Source organism: Ahaetulla prasina, chromosome 6 (genome assembly GCF_028640845.1).
Source record: "Ahaetulla prasina isolate Xishuangbanna chromosome 6, ASM2864084v1, whole genome shotgun sequence".
Classification (NCBI taxonomy): Eukaryota; Metazoa; Chordata; class Lepidosauria; order Squamata; family Colubridae; genus Ahaetulla; species Ahaetulla prasina.
Genome location: NC_080544.1, coordinates 100,782,026 through 100,799,248, shown reverse-complemented (window position 1 = coordinate 100,799,248; position 17,223 = coordinate 100,782,026). Strand labels below are relative to the sequence as shown.

Genomic DNA, 17,223 nt, shown 5'->3' with positions numbered 1-17,223 from the left:
CATAATAACAAAACTGGAAAAGGATTAGGGGATGCTGATTTATTTTAAAGCAGCTGAAAAAGCAGCTGAATAGCTTAAATCCATCATTATAGATCATTTTAATAGTGATGCCAAGATATTCTTTAAAAATTAGGTAAGATTATGAAAATACCCAATTTATTGTAATATGATTATGATTTTCAGTTTAAAGTTGTGTGGGAAGAGACTGAAATAGTAGACACATGTTTCACAATTTATTCTTACCGTGAAGTTCATTTTGGATGTGATGTCAGTTTTTTTTTAATCCTGAACTTTTTAATTGCTATGTACAGGCATTGATACTAAATTTTAGTGTGATATTGCATGTGAATGGTTTTAATAGCTTGCAGTAGCAGTGGGTTCAAAGTGAAGCAATTATGCCCCATTAATTTTAATGGGGAGAGTTAACTTCCTTTTTACCCATTCCACAAAATACATCATTCCAAAATTCTTACATCTGTGTATTACTCTTATACCATTCCTACAATGTTTACTGAAGATAGATGCAGAATTTGAAAGAAAAAAAACACTCAAAGGACTTGCTAAAATTTGTAGGAAACTTTGTTTTTTTTTAATATAAAGAAAGGTGGTTTGAAGTGAGTAGCTAAGTTTTGATACAGCTTTATTCTAAAATTATGTAAAATAGATTGCAGATCAATTCCAGTAGGAAATACCTCCAGTCCAGCTCAGTTTTGCTAAAGGCTACCTAATCAATCTTTCCTTTTTAGCCTTTCCTTTCCTTTCCTTTTTCAAGAAATGTTTGTATTTCACATAGGACTAAAACAGTTTTAGCAGCTGAACTTTGTATTTTTGATATGGGGGTTAACAATGATATTCTGTACTTGTTTCTTATTCCTAGGAAACCTGTGAAGGAATTTTGATGCAACTTAACACCATTTCTGTACTTCAACAGGACTTGGTTTGTAGGGTGTATAGATAGTAACCTGGTACACAATGCCTTAAAATTAGGAGGGATTTTAAAATAATTTTGGCTGATGAAGAGCTATTTAAACTGAAAAGTGACAAGCAGTTTGAAAACTTTAACTTTATTAATTTAAAGTTTTCAAACTGCTTGTTACTTTTCAGTTATTATTGTCCCAGTATGAATTTTAAATTATGGGTAATGTTCCTGATTTGCACCCCAGAGTTCAGAGGACAGGAGCATTACTCTGGTGATCAAAAGATTAAATCGTGAATCAGGAAATACCTGATTCAAATGTCACTTTAGCGATGAAATCAGTAAACGGTCTTAAGCAAGCTGGATACTCGTGTTAGCCTCCAACTACAATGCATGGATAATACAGGCTGCTTTAGGAATTGCTGAGATAATGCTGGAATTCATAGGGTACTAAAATATTTTAGTAATAAATGCTATTGAACTGCTTCAGCTCCCGGTGTTAAAGAAACATGTCAAATATTTTGCACATATTTTATATACCCACCACAGTCTCTTGTGTACAACCTTTAGTTTGCATTAAATTTAAAAAGGAATCCAAAAAACAAGCATTTAAAAAGTAGTTGTAAAATTTTTCCAAATAGTTAAACAATGCCCACAATTTTCTATTTCACTTGCAGTAATTTCTTTTTTGATTCCTAGGCCAGTACAAGTAATTTACTTTGCTCTATTGACTAAGTTACTTTTTTAAAGAGAAAAAATCCTGATATGTTTCCGTTCAATCTAATTTCCTCATCCAATAATGTGGCAATGAGTCAACAATATGAAGAATACAAGGGTAGATATTTGTCCTCCAGCCGTAGATAAAATATCTAACTACGGCAAAATCTGTTGAGTTCAGACTCGTGGCAAGATTCCTTATTATCTCCAGCTAGTTTGGGAGAATTCCTGAGTCATGTTGCTGTTTATATCAATAAAATTTCTCCTTGTCATGTTTTAACCATGATTCATCTTCGGTGATGGCTGACTTTGAAATATAAACAAGCATTCTCTTGTCCTTTGAATTCCTAACCGAGTAAATTGTGGGCAAGAGACAGTTCGGTGTAGTGGTTAAGACATCAGGCTAGAAGCCAGGAGAGTGTGAAATCTAGTGTCACTTTAGGTGCAAAACTAGCTAGGTGATCTTTGATCGGTCACTTTCTCTCAAAATTGCCCCTTTCTTAAAATCTTGCCAAGAAAACTACAGATCCAAGTCGGTCTCTGAGAATCAGAGTTTGAACCAAAGGAAAGAAAATGTGGGCATTGCACGTTTAAATGTTGCTTTTCCTTGCTAAAACTTAATCTGAAAGGCAACAGCCTTAGCAAAATAAATCATAATTTGTTTTTAATCAGATAAAAATAATTGTTCCAGTGTCAGTCTTTAGCTAAAAAAGAGTTGATTAGACTCTTTAAGAAGAAAGGAAGCGCATTAAACACTTCCTTTCCAATTTCTGCATAATTTCTTATTTCCTTCATTTAGTATTATATCTGTTGCAGCAAATTCATTCCATCTATTTTAACAATGAATGTAATATTAAGTAGAGGAATTTGGTTAATATTGACCAAGGGTTGGCAACTATTTTAATTTCATTTATGTTATTTATTGCTTTTCTTTTCTATTTGGTTATTTCTTCTGTTTTTAGATTAAAGGCAACTGTTTTAGCATCATAGGCACATTTAGAATTCTGAAGAAGTTATATGTGGAAGTATTCTCTCCTCCCCCCCCCCCAAAAAAAAACCCAACTGGCAAGGAGGCATAAAAAGTCTGTGTCTATTCATCTTTAAAATTAAATTTAAATCTGATTTCTCTCTAAACCCATGCTACATTTACATTCCCTCCTAAGTTTTAAATTAAAGATGTCTTTTCACTGAACCTGGGAGAGAGAAGAAGTTTTGGTGGTGTCTCCATTGTTTGGGAAAATGGCTGAGATTGATGCAACTGTAGCGAATTTCAGGCAGCGGAAGAAGAGAGCTGTTGTTTGCTTGGGGCAGCCATTTCCTGTTGACATTTAGTTTAATCTTAACTTTGTACCATGGATATTTGATTGTATTGTCGATTATTTTATAGCATGCTGTTAACCACTGAGAGGCTTTTGAATACAATGTGCCAAAGTAATACATAAATATCATTGGAGGAGGAGAGTTTTGAAATGGTTGTGAAGGGAGGAATCACGGGAACAGGCAATCTAGGTCAGGGGTCTCCAACCTTGGCAACTTAGCTTAGCTGGCTGAGGAATTCTGGGAGTTGAAGTCCACAAGTCTTCAAGTTGCCAAGGTTGGAGACCCCTGAGCTAGGGTGCATCCCCCCTAGTCAAGGTGCTCCATTAATGATAGTACAGGAGTGTGAATTCAATTTGGAGTTAGGACGGCCTTGGAAAGGGTGATTTACAGCGCTTAATGGCACACCTGACCGTCACAAAATGTCATGCCTCCGCCCCCTGAGGTCACATGACTGCACTTTGGGCACTTGGCAGTTAGCTTAACATTTATGACTGTTTGTAGCATCTCATAGTCATCTGACTGCAGTTGATGGTTTTTTGTTTTGTTTTGTTTTTGCTGGTTTTTTATTTTTGCTGGTTTGACTTGGACTTAGAGCCTTGTACTGTGTTTAACCAAGGGTGGATAAAACAATGGATTTTTAAATTTTAAATTGGATTTTTTTATATTTTTATCAAATTTATTTTAATAAAATCCTTTTGGAATAAAAATCTAAAGATAGTTTTCTATTTAAGATACATTAATAATTTAGTTTGTTCAGCATGCATGAGGCTGTATATTCTGCAATATTTACATTTTGGATAAACTCATTCAATGAATCCAAGCTCTGCAAGCTGAGATAATATGCACTGCGTTTATGCATTCACACAACCATGTAACCTTGAGATAAATCATAAAAAAAATGTTCAGGAGTATTCCTTTATTCCACTGTTTTGCAAATCTATGTACACTACAAACTACCCTGTTTCCACGAAAATAAGACATCCCTTGATAATAAACCCAATTGGGCTTTTGAGCGTATGTGCTAAAACAAGCCTCTCCCCCCCCCCCCGAAAATAAGCCCTCTCTGAAAATAAACACAGAGCTGGAAATAGGGTAAGACAGCAAGAGGAGCCCCACTTGCTCCACGCACCCCAAAATAATAAGACCTCCCCAAAAATAAGGCCAAGTGCTTATTTCGGAGTTCAAAAAAATATGAGACAGGGTCTTATTTTTGGGGAAGCACGGTATATGATTGTTTGAAGAGAAATGCATCTGCACCACCAGGCTCGAAGTGTGAGAAGGAAGGGAAAGCAGTAAAAATGAAAGTGAAACCTTCTAAGCAGCTTATAAATATAATATTAAAGAGCACCTGTCATTTCAGATCCATCATGGCAGCGCCTGTTAGTGGGCATCCACTCACCTGCTGCCCACCACATCCCTCACCTTCTTGTGTCACTGCCACATCACCAGCCACCCCATTAAAGTGAATGGGACTGTTGGTGAGTCAACAACGGGTCAGAGGAGGAGCCACTGCGGGACAGAGATGAAGTTGCTCTTTAAAAATTATGATTTAAACCGAGTCAATTTAAATCAAGCCTTTTTTACTAGTGATTTAAATCAAATCCACCCTGGTTTAACAGGTGTAAAAACTATTATAAAATCAAGTCTGGTCATGTGGGTGCTTCAACTTACAATGCTGGTTTCAAATCCGTTCATAAATCAAGGACTTCATACAGGAAGCCCTTGCTGGAATGACCAATTGCTTTACAGCGGTTTGAAGTTATGACAATCACAAAGCAGGTGGTTTATGGCCTGTAAATCACCCTTCACTGTTGCAAATGGTTGCGCGGATCACGTGAACGCTTGCTGGGTAGATCAGCTTTATGGACCAGCACAGCATTCCGTGATAATGTGACCATGATTTGCAGTTTATGGCAAATAACACCCATTCAGATGAATGGATTCCCTTAACAATCCCAGTCTTCACTCAATAACTGCAGCATTCATTTAATGACCACAGTACTCCCTTAACAACCACCATGAACCTTGTACCTTGATGAAGGTATCTTTTCTTTTATGTACACTGAGAGCATATGCACCAAGACAAATTCCTTGTGTGTCCAATCACACTTGGCCAATAAAAATCCTATTCTATTCTATTCTGTTCTGTTCTGTTCTGTTCTGTTCTATTCTATTCTATTCTATTCTATTCTATTCTATTCTATTCTATTCTATTCTATTCTATTCTATTCTATTCTATTCCATTCCATTCCATTCCATTCCATTCCATTCCATTCCATTCTATGAAAAAGGGCAGACATTTACTTCTGGTCACGTGGGTGCCTTGAGTTACAACCCTAATGACTTATGTCTATAATTCAGTCATAATTTAAGGACTACCTCAATTACTTTTTCTGCCTGGGTCATACTTCATAAAACAGCCACTTAAGGAACTTTTCATGAGGAAATCTGTGTTGGATCAGATGCATTTGTTCAAGGTATTCTTGGAGGTGGGGAGCTAACTAACATTTGCAGGGGCTAGAAAGCAAGCACTGCAGACACTCAAGCAGGGGTGAAATCTACTTGCTTTCCTTACCGGTTCGGAAGTGCACACGCCGTGCGTGCTCGCTCACTTTGCTTGTGAGCGTGTGCGTCACATGTGCATGCAGATCTTCTGCACATGCGCAAAAAGTTCTGCGCATGCGCAGAAGGTAAAAAACACATTACTTCCTGGTTAAAACCAGGAAGTAATGACATCCCGGGCGGGTGGGTGCAGCTTTGCTCTACCATTGCTACTGGATCGCCGAACCACCAGCCACAATCGCTGTCGGATCACTAGATCCGGTCAGAACCGGGAGCATTTCACTCCAGCACTCAAGGTGTAGTCAGCTCGATTTAATATTTTCACTGTAAGCTTCAGAAACACAGCTTCAAAACAAAACCAGACTTCGGAAGCTTCAGATGTTTAAAATATTATCTCGAGTTCCAACCTTAAAAGTATGGAGAAATTTTGTGACAGTAAGAACAATTAATCAGTGGAATATCTTGCCTACCAGAGTTGGAGAGATTTTCAAAAATAGAATGGTCAAGCATTTGACTAGGATGGTACAAGGTCTCCTTCCTTGAGCAGGGAGGAAGGGGGTTGGACTAGAAGACCTTTGAGGTCCCTTCCAGCCCTTTGATTCTATCACCTATGTTTTTGCTCTTTCTCTAACAGACACATTAGGTCTGCCCGTTCTGTTGCTTAGCCAACCCTTTATAATACAATACTCCTTTTTCTCTTTGTCTTCCATTTCAGCTTGACGGAATGGCTCAATATCTGCCTGATCAGCAAGCTCGTTCAAGGCCAGGCCACAAGGGACGTTTTTGCCCTTCACAATATCCTGTGATTTCATTTCTAATGACCAGATCAGGCTTTAGAAAAAGGTTGAAAAGTAGCTTAGTTCAAAGAGATTTGAAAGATCTGCAAAGGTCCTTTAGATTCACTTTTAAGGAGCTTCAAAGTATGTTGGGGCCTAAATATTACAGCAGCAATATTATTACTGTTATTTTATCTCCCATTTTCATATATAAACATGCATAATACTCCTGCCTCTTATTTTCCTCACAACAACCCTGTGAGGTGAGTTGGCGTGAAAGAGAGTGATTCGCCCAACTGGCTTTCATGTCTAAAAGAGGCCTAAAACTCAGAATCTCTTAGTTTCTAGGCCAAGAGACAGCTGTGACTCTTTTAGGGGTTGTTGCCAAGATATACAGTTGTCCCCTAAATATGCTTTTTAGCATTAAAAGTCTTAAGTGTTAATCTCTAAAACTGTGTCTAATAAACATTTAATCTTTAAAAGCCATGCGATTTATTGCATATGCACCAGTTTAATGCTTAATCCAAATAGTGTCTGTGTTGCAAAGTCTTCCCATCCTCCCCAATTAGAAAATGCAACCGTCAAACTGATAAGTGACAGTTATTTGTTTTTTTAAAAAGGCAGTCTTTTTAATATGAATTCAGTATTTTTCCCAGAACCTACTGATTGCGCTTTTTCAGCTTTAGTGCATGTGATAACTTGCCTTAGAAGTATTTTGCAGTCTTGTTTTAGTTGCTAGAATGATTACAATTTTTTCCTCCTCTGACCCTTTGTAAAGATGATAGACTTCAACTTGAATTTTTGAATTGTTGCTGTAATCGGCCACAAAGGCAGCTCTCATGGGACATGCTACCAAATTATGAAATATTTATCTGAAGCACTTTAGCAGAACTAAGCATGACGTTTTAAAATATTTTAAAAGTGCCATTATACAGTAATTTAAAACAAACATATTTAGATTCTCATGGTCCAATACATGGAGATACAGTTCCAGAAAATTATTACTTGCACTTTTACACTAAGTTCTCTGTTTCAGATAGGGAAATCCACTGATTTTTAAATTTTAAACCTGAACCTTATATTTTATCTACTGTTTCTTGAATTAGGCTACTCATGGTGAATTCAGTATTTATCCAAACTATGAATCCTCCAAATGTGTCTCTTTCCAAAGCGGTTTGAGGGGCCAGGAATTTGGGGGCTTTGAATATGGAAGAAATGAATACGTCCTTTCCTGAATAATCCATGTATGAAAAATCGTTGCAGCAGGAAGAATGTCATTGTTTTGAGCCAAAGGATAACTTTCCTTTATCACAATGTCTTGGGATAGGATATGAAAGGAACTTGCCAAAAGCTGTGGTTTTTGGCACTGTATCTGGGGCAGCAATGCTTGGGGGCTTCCAAGAGAGACAAAATTAGCTGGAAAATGTCTTACGGATTGCTACCCTACGAGGAAATGCCACTGTCATCTATTTCTGAGCCAAGATCTGGAGTTCCACTGAATTTTCACAATCTTGAGTATGACTAGATCCGCAATTTAAAGGCTACTTGAAAAGAGAGTATTCACTTGTACAGTGGTGCCTTGGTACTCAAATGTTATGAAACTCATTGAATTTGGTACTTCGCACATTTTGACGTGAAAATTTTGTCCCAGTTCTCATCGTTTGTTTGGTACTCAACGCATAAGCTAGAAGTTGTCGATGTCGGTTGCTTTGTGACCCTTTCCTTATGGGACAAATTTGCTTGGCACTCATTTTTGGTATTCATTGCGCCTCCCAGAACTGATTAAGGATGAGTACAGAGGTACCATGTAGCCCGAAACCTGTTACCATATGGTTATAGTTGATAGTAACTTCTCCCACTGTGGATGAAAGGAAGCTATGTAAAATGTTAGATTTTTTTGTTAAAGAGTGGTTTGGTTTTGCACTCAAAAGTTGGGAGCTTCTGAAGTTGCTGGAGCTGAATTGGGAGTCAGGCTCTAGTCTAGGTTGAATCTCGCCTCCTGGGCTAAAGCTTCCTGTGTTTTGTTGTCTAGCTGCAGTGGAGGCAGGGTGCTGCCCAGCCCTTTGAAAATGTGCACAATATCTTCAACCTTAAAGATCAAGGGCACACCTAGGCCTGTTTCCTGTATTTATTTTTGGAGAAACAAAGGCTTCGCCAAACAGCAAAAGATTTCTTTTGACATTTTCCAAATGAGAAGCATTGGTGACGTGGAGCTTGAGGCACTTGTAATCTAGGCAGCCATCCTTACCAAGGGTAAACATTCATAGTAAAGAGGGCAGGTATGTAGCTTTTGGTTAGGTGTTTTCAGCCCAATCCTTTGAATTAAAATAAAACCGCTAGCTATGGTTAATGGTAAGTGGTAGGAGTTCAGTTTTACTTCAAGCGACCTGTAAATAAGGCGCTCTCTTTTTATATATATATAGATGTCTAATTGTAAGACATCAACAAGACTGAGTGAGTCTGGAGAACCTAATTCTTCTACAAATTTAAATTATACCTCCAGAATTGATGAATGTTAGAATTGCCCTTGGTCTTGATAACAGCTGGATGGTGGTAGAATCCTTTGTTCCAGGGGTCTCTAACCTTGGCAACTTTAAGACTTGTGGACCTCAACTCCCAGAGTTCCTTAGCCAACTTTGCTTTGCTGGCTGAGGAATTCTGGGAGTTGAAGTCCACAAGTCTTAAAGTTGCCAAGGTTGGAGACCCCTGCTTTGTTCTATAGCATGGGGAGAAATATTTTGGTTTCTAAATGCTCTTTCTGAACTTAAACTCTCTCATGGCTATCCAGGGACTTTCCATTATTTCAGAAGTCCAAGATAGGAAGAGGATTCTCGGTCTCTGCTGATCAGCAAAGAATGTCCTTAAAAACGTATTGCTGGATAGTAAAACTATGCACGTAGCTAGATATTTTAACTTCAAAAAACATTTTATAACCGTATATATTCGTATTTGCCATGACTAATGTTGGAATAACTTGCTGTATCTCTGAATGTTTTTTTTTGGTGTGTGTGTGTAATAATATAGATCTCTTCATGCAGAAGCAGAAGTTGGTTTAAACTTCATTGCAAGTACTGGAGCATAGCGACATGTTGTCTTAATGTGAATAATTTTAATCCGTGGTTTTTCTGTGGTCTTTTTGTGAAGGAACTGAGAAAACAACTGGCCCAAAGCTGCTTAGTGAGCATTTAACATTTCTCTAGTTACTAATTAAAATTACGACCATGCTGCAATTTATGTTATTGTTTTTACAAATCGCTCAAGGTAGCAAACCTATCCATCACACCTTCCTCTTCCAATATTCCCCACAACAGCAGCCTTATGAGGTGCATTGGGGTGAGGGAGAGTGACTGGCCCAAAGTCACCCAGCTGGCTTTCATAGCTAAAGTGGGACATATTGGTGAAAAGTTCCTTGCAATAAAGAGTTAGTCCTATTAATATTTGCCGGCCTTCTAGTATTTTAAATTAAAACCTCCAGTGTTGGAGTTTTCACAGCTTCTATAGGCAAATTGTTCCACTGATTAATTGTTCTAACTGTCAGGAAATTTCTCCTTAGTTTTAGGTGGCTTCTCTCCTTGATTGGTTTCCACCCATTGCTTCTTGTTCTAGCCTCGGGTGCTTTGGAGAATAGCTTGACTCCCTCTTCTTTGGGGCAGCCATGCAAATATTGGAACACTGCTATCATGTCTCTCCTAGTTGTCCTTTTCATTAAACTAGACATACCGAATTTCTGCAACCGTTCTTCATATGTTTTAGCCTCCAGTCCCGTAATCACCTTTGCTGCTCTTCTCTGCATCTCAACATCTTTTTTACATCGTGGCGACCAAAACTGAATGCAATGTTCTCCTGTACGCTGCTAAGAGAGTCCAAAGCAATGGGTTGTTAACTTCATCTGATTGGCCTGAGACTGAGTTGAATTTGTTTAAACACGCCTCCTCTTCCTGTTTAGCTCCAGTTTATTAACTCAGTCGGCCATAGAGAGACTACCTCCTTTAGCTCCATTGCTTTTGACTCTTTTATCAGCTCATAGGACTTCAATAAATTAGGAAAAATTCTTAAAAAAAGTTTTAAAGTGCCCAATTGTTTTTTCTTGACTGCTGGGAGCCGGAGCGGCAAGGAAAGAGGCTCGTGCTTCGCGCGCAGCCCAGCGCCGCTCAGCTGAGCCGCCCGAAGGCTGGCGGCCATTTTTTTACATTCCAAGCCTCTCAAGCCTCGTAGAATCGCCGGTTTGAGGAACGGACATCGCTGGACCTCACCAAACTGTAAGTGGAGGCCAGCGGAGCGCAGGAGAAGCCGTGGTGTCGGCTTCGCGCCTGCAGGGGTGGAGAAAAAGATCCGTGGTGTCGGAGGCTAGTTCCCCCTGCCAACGCTGCAGTAAAAAGGGCGCTATAGGAGCAGTGGTGCCTGCTTCGCGCCATTTGGGACCCCAAAGCAACCCCCCATGCAGCCTTTGAATGCTTTGAATCCAGCTGTGGTGTCAGCTTGGTGCTAACTGGCCCTTATTGTTTGATCTTATTCCAGGATTCTCAGATCAGGGCCACTATATTATTTGGGCATATATTCCAAGGCCTCTGATAACCACTAGGCCTCATTTCCAAGATGGCGGATCGCAGCAGATCTCCTTCCCAGGCTTCTGCCTCGCCCTCCCAAGGACACCTTACTAACGTGGCTCCTCCCTCTCACAAGAGCAGATCCAAATCAAGGGCTTCTGCCACCAAATCTAAGTCTTCTACTTCTCTCCAAACCTCTGCTGCTGCAGAGAGATGCCTCCAGAAGACAACGGGCCGTGGATAGGCAATTTGATAAAGCAAAACAAAGATTAGCAGAGGAAGGCAGGGAAACTTCTGTTCCACTAACTGAAGATTCTCCTTTATTAAATCAGCCTGGATGGTCTCCCACTATCCCTAGTGGTTCAGGAGAAAACCAGGAAGCAATTTGTACAGTTTTTGGAGATTCTTCTAGAGCCATGCCTGAGCCCATCATTAGGCACCTTCTGCCACCTTCACTCCCACAGCAGCGGGAGTCTCCCACAGAGAGGACAGTAATCCTGCCATTTCTCAGGATATACGTCATCTTATCATGCAAACCATTTCTCAAGGCATTGACAATGCCTTCACTCAGAGAGGTTTCCCAGCTCCATCTCCTTGGGCAGCTCTGACCAAAGACCCCATTCTGATAGCCACCCACCCAGACTATGCGCTGCGCACACGCTCTCAACCCCTTCACACCATAGTGTGGACTCCTTTTTGGGAGAGGAAGACATAGCAGAGTATAATCTGTCTGAAGACGAAGAGTCTGCCCCAGACAAACCTGCTCCCACCGGCCTTTTTCGACATGAGCTTTTCTACACATTACTACACAAGGCAAAAGGTACGGCCAACATGGGGGGTGCCTTTCGCCAATCTGCGGGAGCTTCAGATCCGTCAGACCCCAACTAATTCCTCTTTACTGAACCAGTCTCAGAGCAACGGGTAATTCCTTCACCCAAGCTTTTCTTGGACACCATCCAATGTCAATGGGGTCACCCTGGTGCCATTCCTACTCCTAGTGGCTCAGACAAAAAGATGTACACGACGGATCAAGATCTTGAGGACCTCCTCAAGGTTCCTACCGTAGACACCCCAATTGCCACCTTGGCTTCTTCCTCCAACATTATACCTTCAGATGCAGCAGAAGGTCTCCAAACGGAGGACCGCAGGGCGGGACTCTCCACCATAAAACCCATCAAGCGGCTGCCTGGGCTATCAGATCTGCCACAGCAGCCTCATTCTTTGCTAGAACCTCTTTGATATGGCTCAGACAAATGCAGGAGAGGATTCCTCAGGATGACTCCAGATTACATCAGGACATAAATAAATTGATAGCGGCTGCTGAATACACTGCAGATGCCACCCTTAATTCTGCAAAATTTGCATCCCGAGCCCTTGCCTCCAGCATCACCTCCAGGAGGCTGTTATGGCTCAGACAATGGCAAGCCGACATGAAGACCAAATGGCGGTTAGCGGCTGCCCCATTTAAGGGTGGATCTCTCTTTGGTGAAGCCCTAGACCCTATTTTAGTTGAGGGAAAAGACAAACGTAAGATCCTTCCCTACGTCTCCAGACGTTCAGATAGACGTCCTTCTCTTCCTTACCGCAGACAGCCTTTTCGCACCCAGGATCCTGGGTTCCAATCCCCGGCCTATCAACGTTCCTTCCAACCTCCCCCTGACAGGTTTCAGGACAGACAGTCCTTTCGTGACAGGACCAGGCAATCCCAGACCAGACGTCCCTACCGTGGATCCGGCTTCCGACCTTATCGCAGGAACAAATGACTATCCCAGCCAGGATCCCATCGGCGGTCGTCTCACCAAGTTCATCCCTACCTGGTCCCACACGACAACCGATGCCTGGGTACTGCAAACCATCACCCTTGGTCTCTCCCTCGAATTCAATTCAAATCCTCCGAGGAGATTCATCCAATGCCAGATTCCCAAAGAACCCACCAAGAGGGCTCAAATGGAAGACGAGATTCAACACCTGTTGTCCATCAGTGCCATAGAACCGGTTCCCACGCCTCACCAGGGGACCGGCTTCTATTCAATTCTTTTCCTAGTGGACAAAAAATCAGGCGGCACCAGAGCCATCTTAGACCTGAAGCAACTGAACCTTCACATCAAATATCGCAGATTCAAGATGCACTCCCTCAATTCAATCTTAGGAAGCATCAGAAGAGGGGACTATCTAACATCCATCGACCTCAAGGAGGCCTATCTACATGTACCCATCAGACCAGCCCACAGACGCTTTCTCAGGTTCAGTTATGCGGGCCCATTTCCAATACAGGGCCCTGCCCTTCGGTCTATCTTCCGCTCCTCGTACCTTCACCAAGATTCTGGATGCTGTGGCGGCCCACCTTCGCACAATTCCAGTAAGAATGCAATGTTACCTGGACGATATATTGATTCTATCGTCTTCCGCCCAGCAGGCGTTACAGGACTTACAGGTAACAATTCAATCCCTACAGGATCACGGCTTTTCGGTCAACAAAGCAAAGAGCCATCTAGTGCCTACGACCGAAATCGTCCATCTGGGAGCAAGAATCAACACCAGATCCTGCCAGGTGTTTCTTTCCCGAGACCGTCTCCTCAACATGAGAGACACGACAAAAAAGGTAAAGGCACTCAAGAGGGTTCCACTTTCACTGCTCTCACTGTTATTGGGAAAGATGGTCTCTTGTCTGTCGATCGTGCCCTGGGCACGTCTTCACTCACGACCCCTACAATGGCTACTTCTCCCACACCAAAGAACAGGCAACAGCCATACCGATATCAGAATTCCTCTGCCCCCAAAGGTCAGAAAGTCTCTACAGTGGTGGCTGTCTCCAGCCCTGACAAAGGGCTGCTCATTCCAGGAACATTGCCGTCTCGTCCTCACCACGGATGCAAGCCTCTACGGCTGGGGTGCCCACCTATCAGACCAGGTAACTCAGGGTCGTTGGTCCCCCAACGACCTCAAGAACGACATCAACTGGTTGGAAATGAGAGCTGCTCATCTAGCTCTCAGGTACTTCCAAGCGCAGCTATCAAACCATCATGTGCTACTGCTGACGGACAACACTACCACAAAGGCCCATGTGAACCGTCAAGGAGGCACCCGATCCCGCATATTGATGAAAGAGGCTGCAGCCATAGGCCTGTGGGCAGAAAAACATCTTCTCTCACTACAGGCAGCCCACATATCCGGAGTCGCCAACACACAAGCGGATTGGCTGAGCAGGACGACCATCGATCAATCAGAGTGGCAACTGCATCCGGATCTGTTTCTCACAATCACGATCAAATTCGGGCAACCCATAGTAGACCTCTTTGCCAGCCCGACCAACAAACAACTTCCAAGGTTCTTCTCCAGGTTCCAAACCCCAGGAGCAGAAGGAACAGATGCTCTACGATGTCAGTGGCCCGGGGCCTTCTTTATGCCTTCCCCCCGACTCCCCTTCTGCCAAGGGTCATATGAAAGATCTTGGAACAGAAGGCAGAAGTTCTCCTCATAGCCCCTTACTGGCCTCGACGGAGTTGGTTTGCGGATCTGGTGAGCCTGTCCATCAATCCACCTTGGCGAATTCCACGGATCAGATTTCCCTCGCCAAGGAGCCATTCTCCACCCAGAACCTCAATGTTACCAACTAGCCGTCTGGCACTTGACAGGAGATACTAAGGAAAGAAAAGCATTCCATGGGGGTCATCTCCACCCTTCTGGCTTCTAGACGCCCATCCACAACGCGTATTTACGAGGCCACATGGTCATCATTCCATCGCTGGTGTCTTAGACATCGAATAGTACCTACTTCTGCCTCCATTAGACATATCCTGCAATTCCTCCGGGACAGATTGGACAAGGGATTAGCCACCAACACCATCCGCCCGCCGGTTGCAGCTCTTGCCACTGTTTTATTCTGTGACGGGACCTCCACACTTTCTCAACACCCCGTATCCGGCGTTTTCTGAGGAGCTTACAATCTGCGACCGCCTCCGGTACACAGATACCCTACCTGGGACCTAACCCTTGTCTTTCAGAAGCTTACGTCTTCCCCTTTTGAACCCTTGAGCTCCTCCAGTCTCAAGCTCTTAACCTTTAAAGTCGCTTTTCTCATAGCCATAACCTCAGCCCGCAGGATCTCCGAGATCGCTGCCCTTTCGGTCAGGAAGGACTTATTGATTTTTCACTCTAACCGAGTCATTCTCCGATTAGACCCTACCTTTCTTCCTAAAATAAACACAAGCTTTCATAGATCTCAAGAAGTCATCTTACCGGATTTTTGTCTTCATCCCAAGCATCCATCGGAGCGTCGATGGCACACGCTGGACATAAGAAGGGCCCTGCGTATTTACCTCAACAGAACAGCTCCTTTCAGGAAGACAGAATCCCTATTTGTTTCCTTTCAACCAAGGGCTCTGGGCACCAAAGTCTCCCCATCCACCATAGGCAGGTGGATAAAAGCCTGTATTTCCATGGCCTACGACCAGCAGAAACACCATCTTCCAGGCCGCATCACTGCACACTCCACCCGCAGCGCGGCCACCACAGCTGCCTGGGCCACCCAGGCCTCTATCTTGGACATTTGCAGAGCAGCCACGTGGGCCTCTCCTTCGCCATTTATTAAAAACTACAAGATGGACCAATTTGCCTCAGCCGAGGCCTCATTCGGACGGAGGGTCCTGCAGCGAGTTCTTCCTGCTGCTGAGTCTTCCTAATCTTTCCCGCCCTAGGGATATTTAGCTTGGGTATATCCCATTGCTTTGGACTCTCTTAGCAGCGTACAGGAGAAGGAACATTGGCTTACCTGAAGGTTCCTTCTATGTACGCTGCGTGAGAGTCCAACCCCTCCCTATTTTCACTTATTGTTTTTGTCTATATACAGGGATCTGGAGGTTATTGTTCCGTTTTTTTCCAGTTTTCACATTGAGTTCGTCTTCTCCAATACCGCTTCTTCGTTAATAAACTGGAGCTAAACAGGAAGAGGAGGCGTGTTTAAACAAATTCAACTCAGTCTCAGGCCAATCAGATGAAGTTAACAACCCATTGCTTGGGACTCTCACGCAGCGTACATAGAAGGAACCTTCAGGTAAGCCAATGTTCCTTCCAAGTGTGGCCTTACCAAGGCATTATAAAGTGGTATTAACACTTCATGTGTTCACTTTCTTTTTTGACCCTTTTTAATACCCAAATCCAGAAATTGTCAATTCAGTCATCTTTCAAGAAAAAGTCCATAGAAGCCCATAAGTCACTTTTTTCCTCTGACCAAACTGGTCAACTTCCCGATTTCTACAAGTTCAGTCGCTTTTCTAACTCAGTCTTCCACTGTGGTGATTGAATTGCTGTTCCCTCTTTGTGGATATAATAATCTTGTTACAACTACTTATACAATATTAATTTTTCATATTTCTTTTCTGGCTCAACATTCGCAAAACAATTCTGATTTCATCATAGTGGTAGTTTGCAGTATCTTTTGCATTATTGCATGGCTTTGCATCCAATGTTTTCTTTTTTTTAATAAGTCCACAATGCATGATAAAAAGTCCTTAGCCACCGCTAAACAGCTGGTTAGTAATGTGCCGCAGTATGCTTGAAGCCTCTACTGCAGGGGTGTCAAACTTAATTTTATTGAGGACCTCATCAGGGTTGTGTTTGACCTTGGGGGGGGGCTGGAGTAGGTGTGGCCACAGTGGGCGTGGCCAGCTTGATGTTAGTTGTGTTGGGGGCTCCTGTAGTGCCAGAGAAAACAGGCTCTTGAGCTCCGTTTTCGGCTCCAATGGCCTCCTGCAACCCTCTGCCAGCGAAAACGGAGCTCGGATGGGTTTTTGCTGGCAGAGGTACTGCAGACCAGTCCTTCGCTGTTTCCAGGGTGGCCCTGTGGGCCAAATCTAAGCATCCCGTGGGCTGGATCTGGCCCCCGGGCCTTGAGTTTGACACCCCTGCTCTATTGCAATTCCAGTCAAAAGCAGCATCTCCAAACCCACAAATCCGGCCACATTTCCATCTCCACCAAGTGGTCAGACCAACTCTGCTTTGATTTTCCTAGAGGCTGCCCTGCTCTGAACTTCCAAACTACCAGCCTCCACAGCGCCAGCTTCTCACACCCAACACAAATAGAATGTGCGTGCACACACACTCCATCCTAGACCATTCCCAATGTGGTCTTGTCAGTTCCTGAGCTTTTTAACTGGAGGTTAGCATCTTTTGGGGAAGTGCTGCACTGGGTATAAAAACAGGTCAGGAAGAGATCGCTTGTTTAGGCAATCTCTCCACCCTGTAGATCGGTAGGTGGAGGGGGAAATGGGTCAGGCACAGGACAAGGTGCACAGTAACTAATAGTAATCGTGTGACTGTGAGAAATCCTGTGAAGGTTGTAAATTGCTCACAATGTTACTTTTCCAATACCGTCGTAATTTTGAAT

General features: G+C 42.8%; 1 protein-coding gene across 1 annotated transcript in view; it reads left to right on the top strand.

The window, feature by feature from the left end:
- GNB4 (G protein subunit beta 4) overlaps positions 1-17,223 on the top strand; it is a 38,866-nt gene that overhangs the window by 8,001 nt on the left and 13,642 nt on the right. The gene's annotated exons all lie outside the window — the stretch shown is intronic.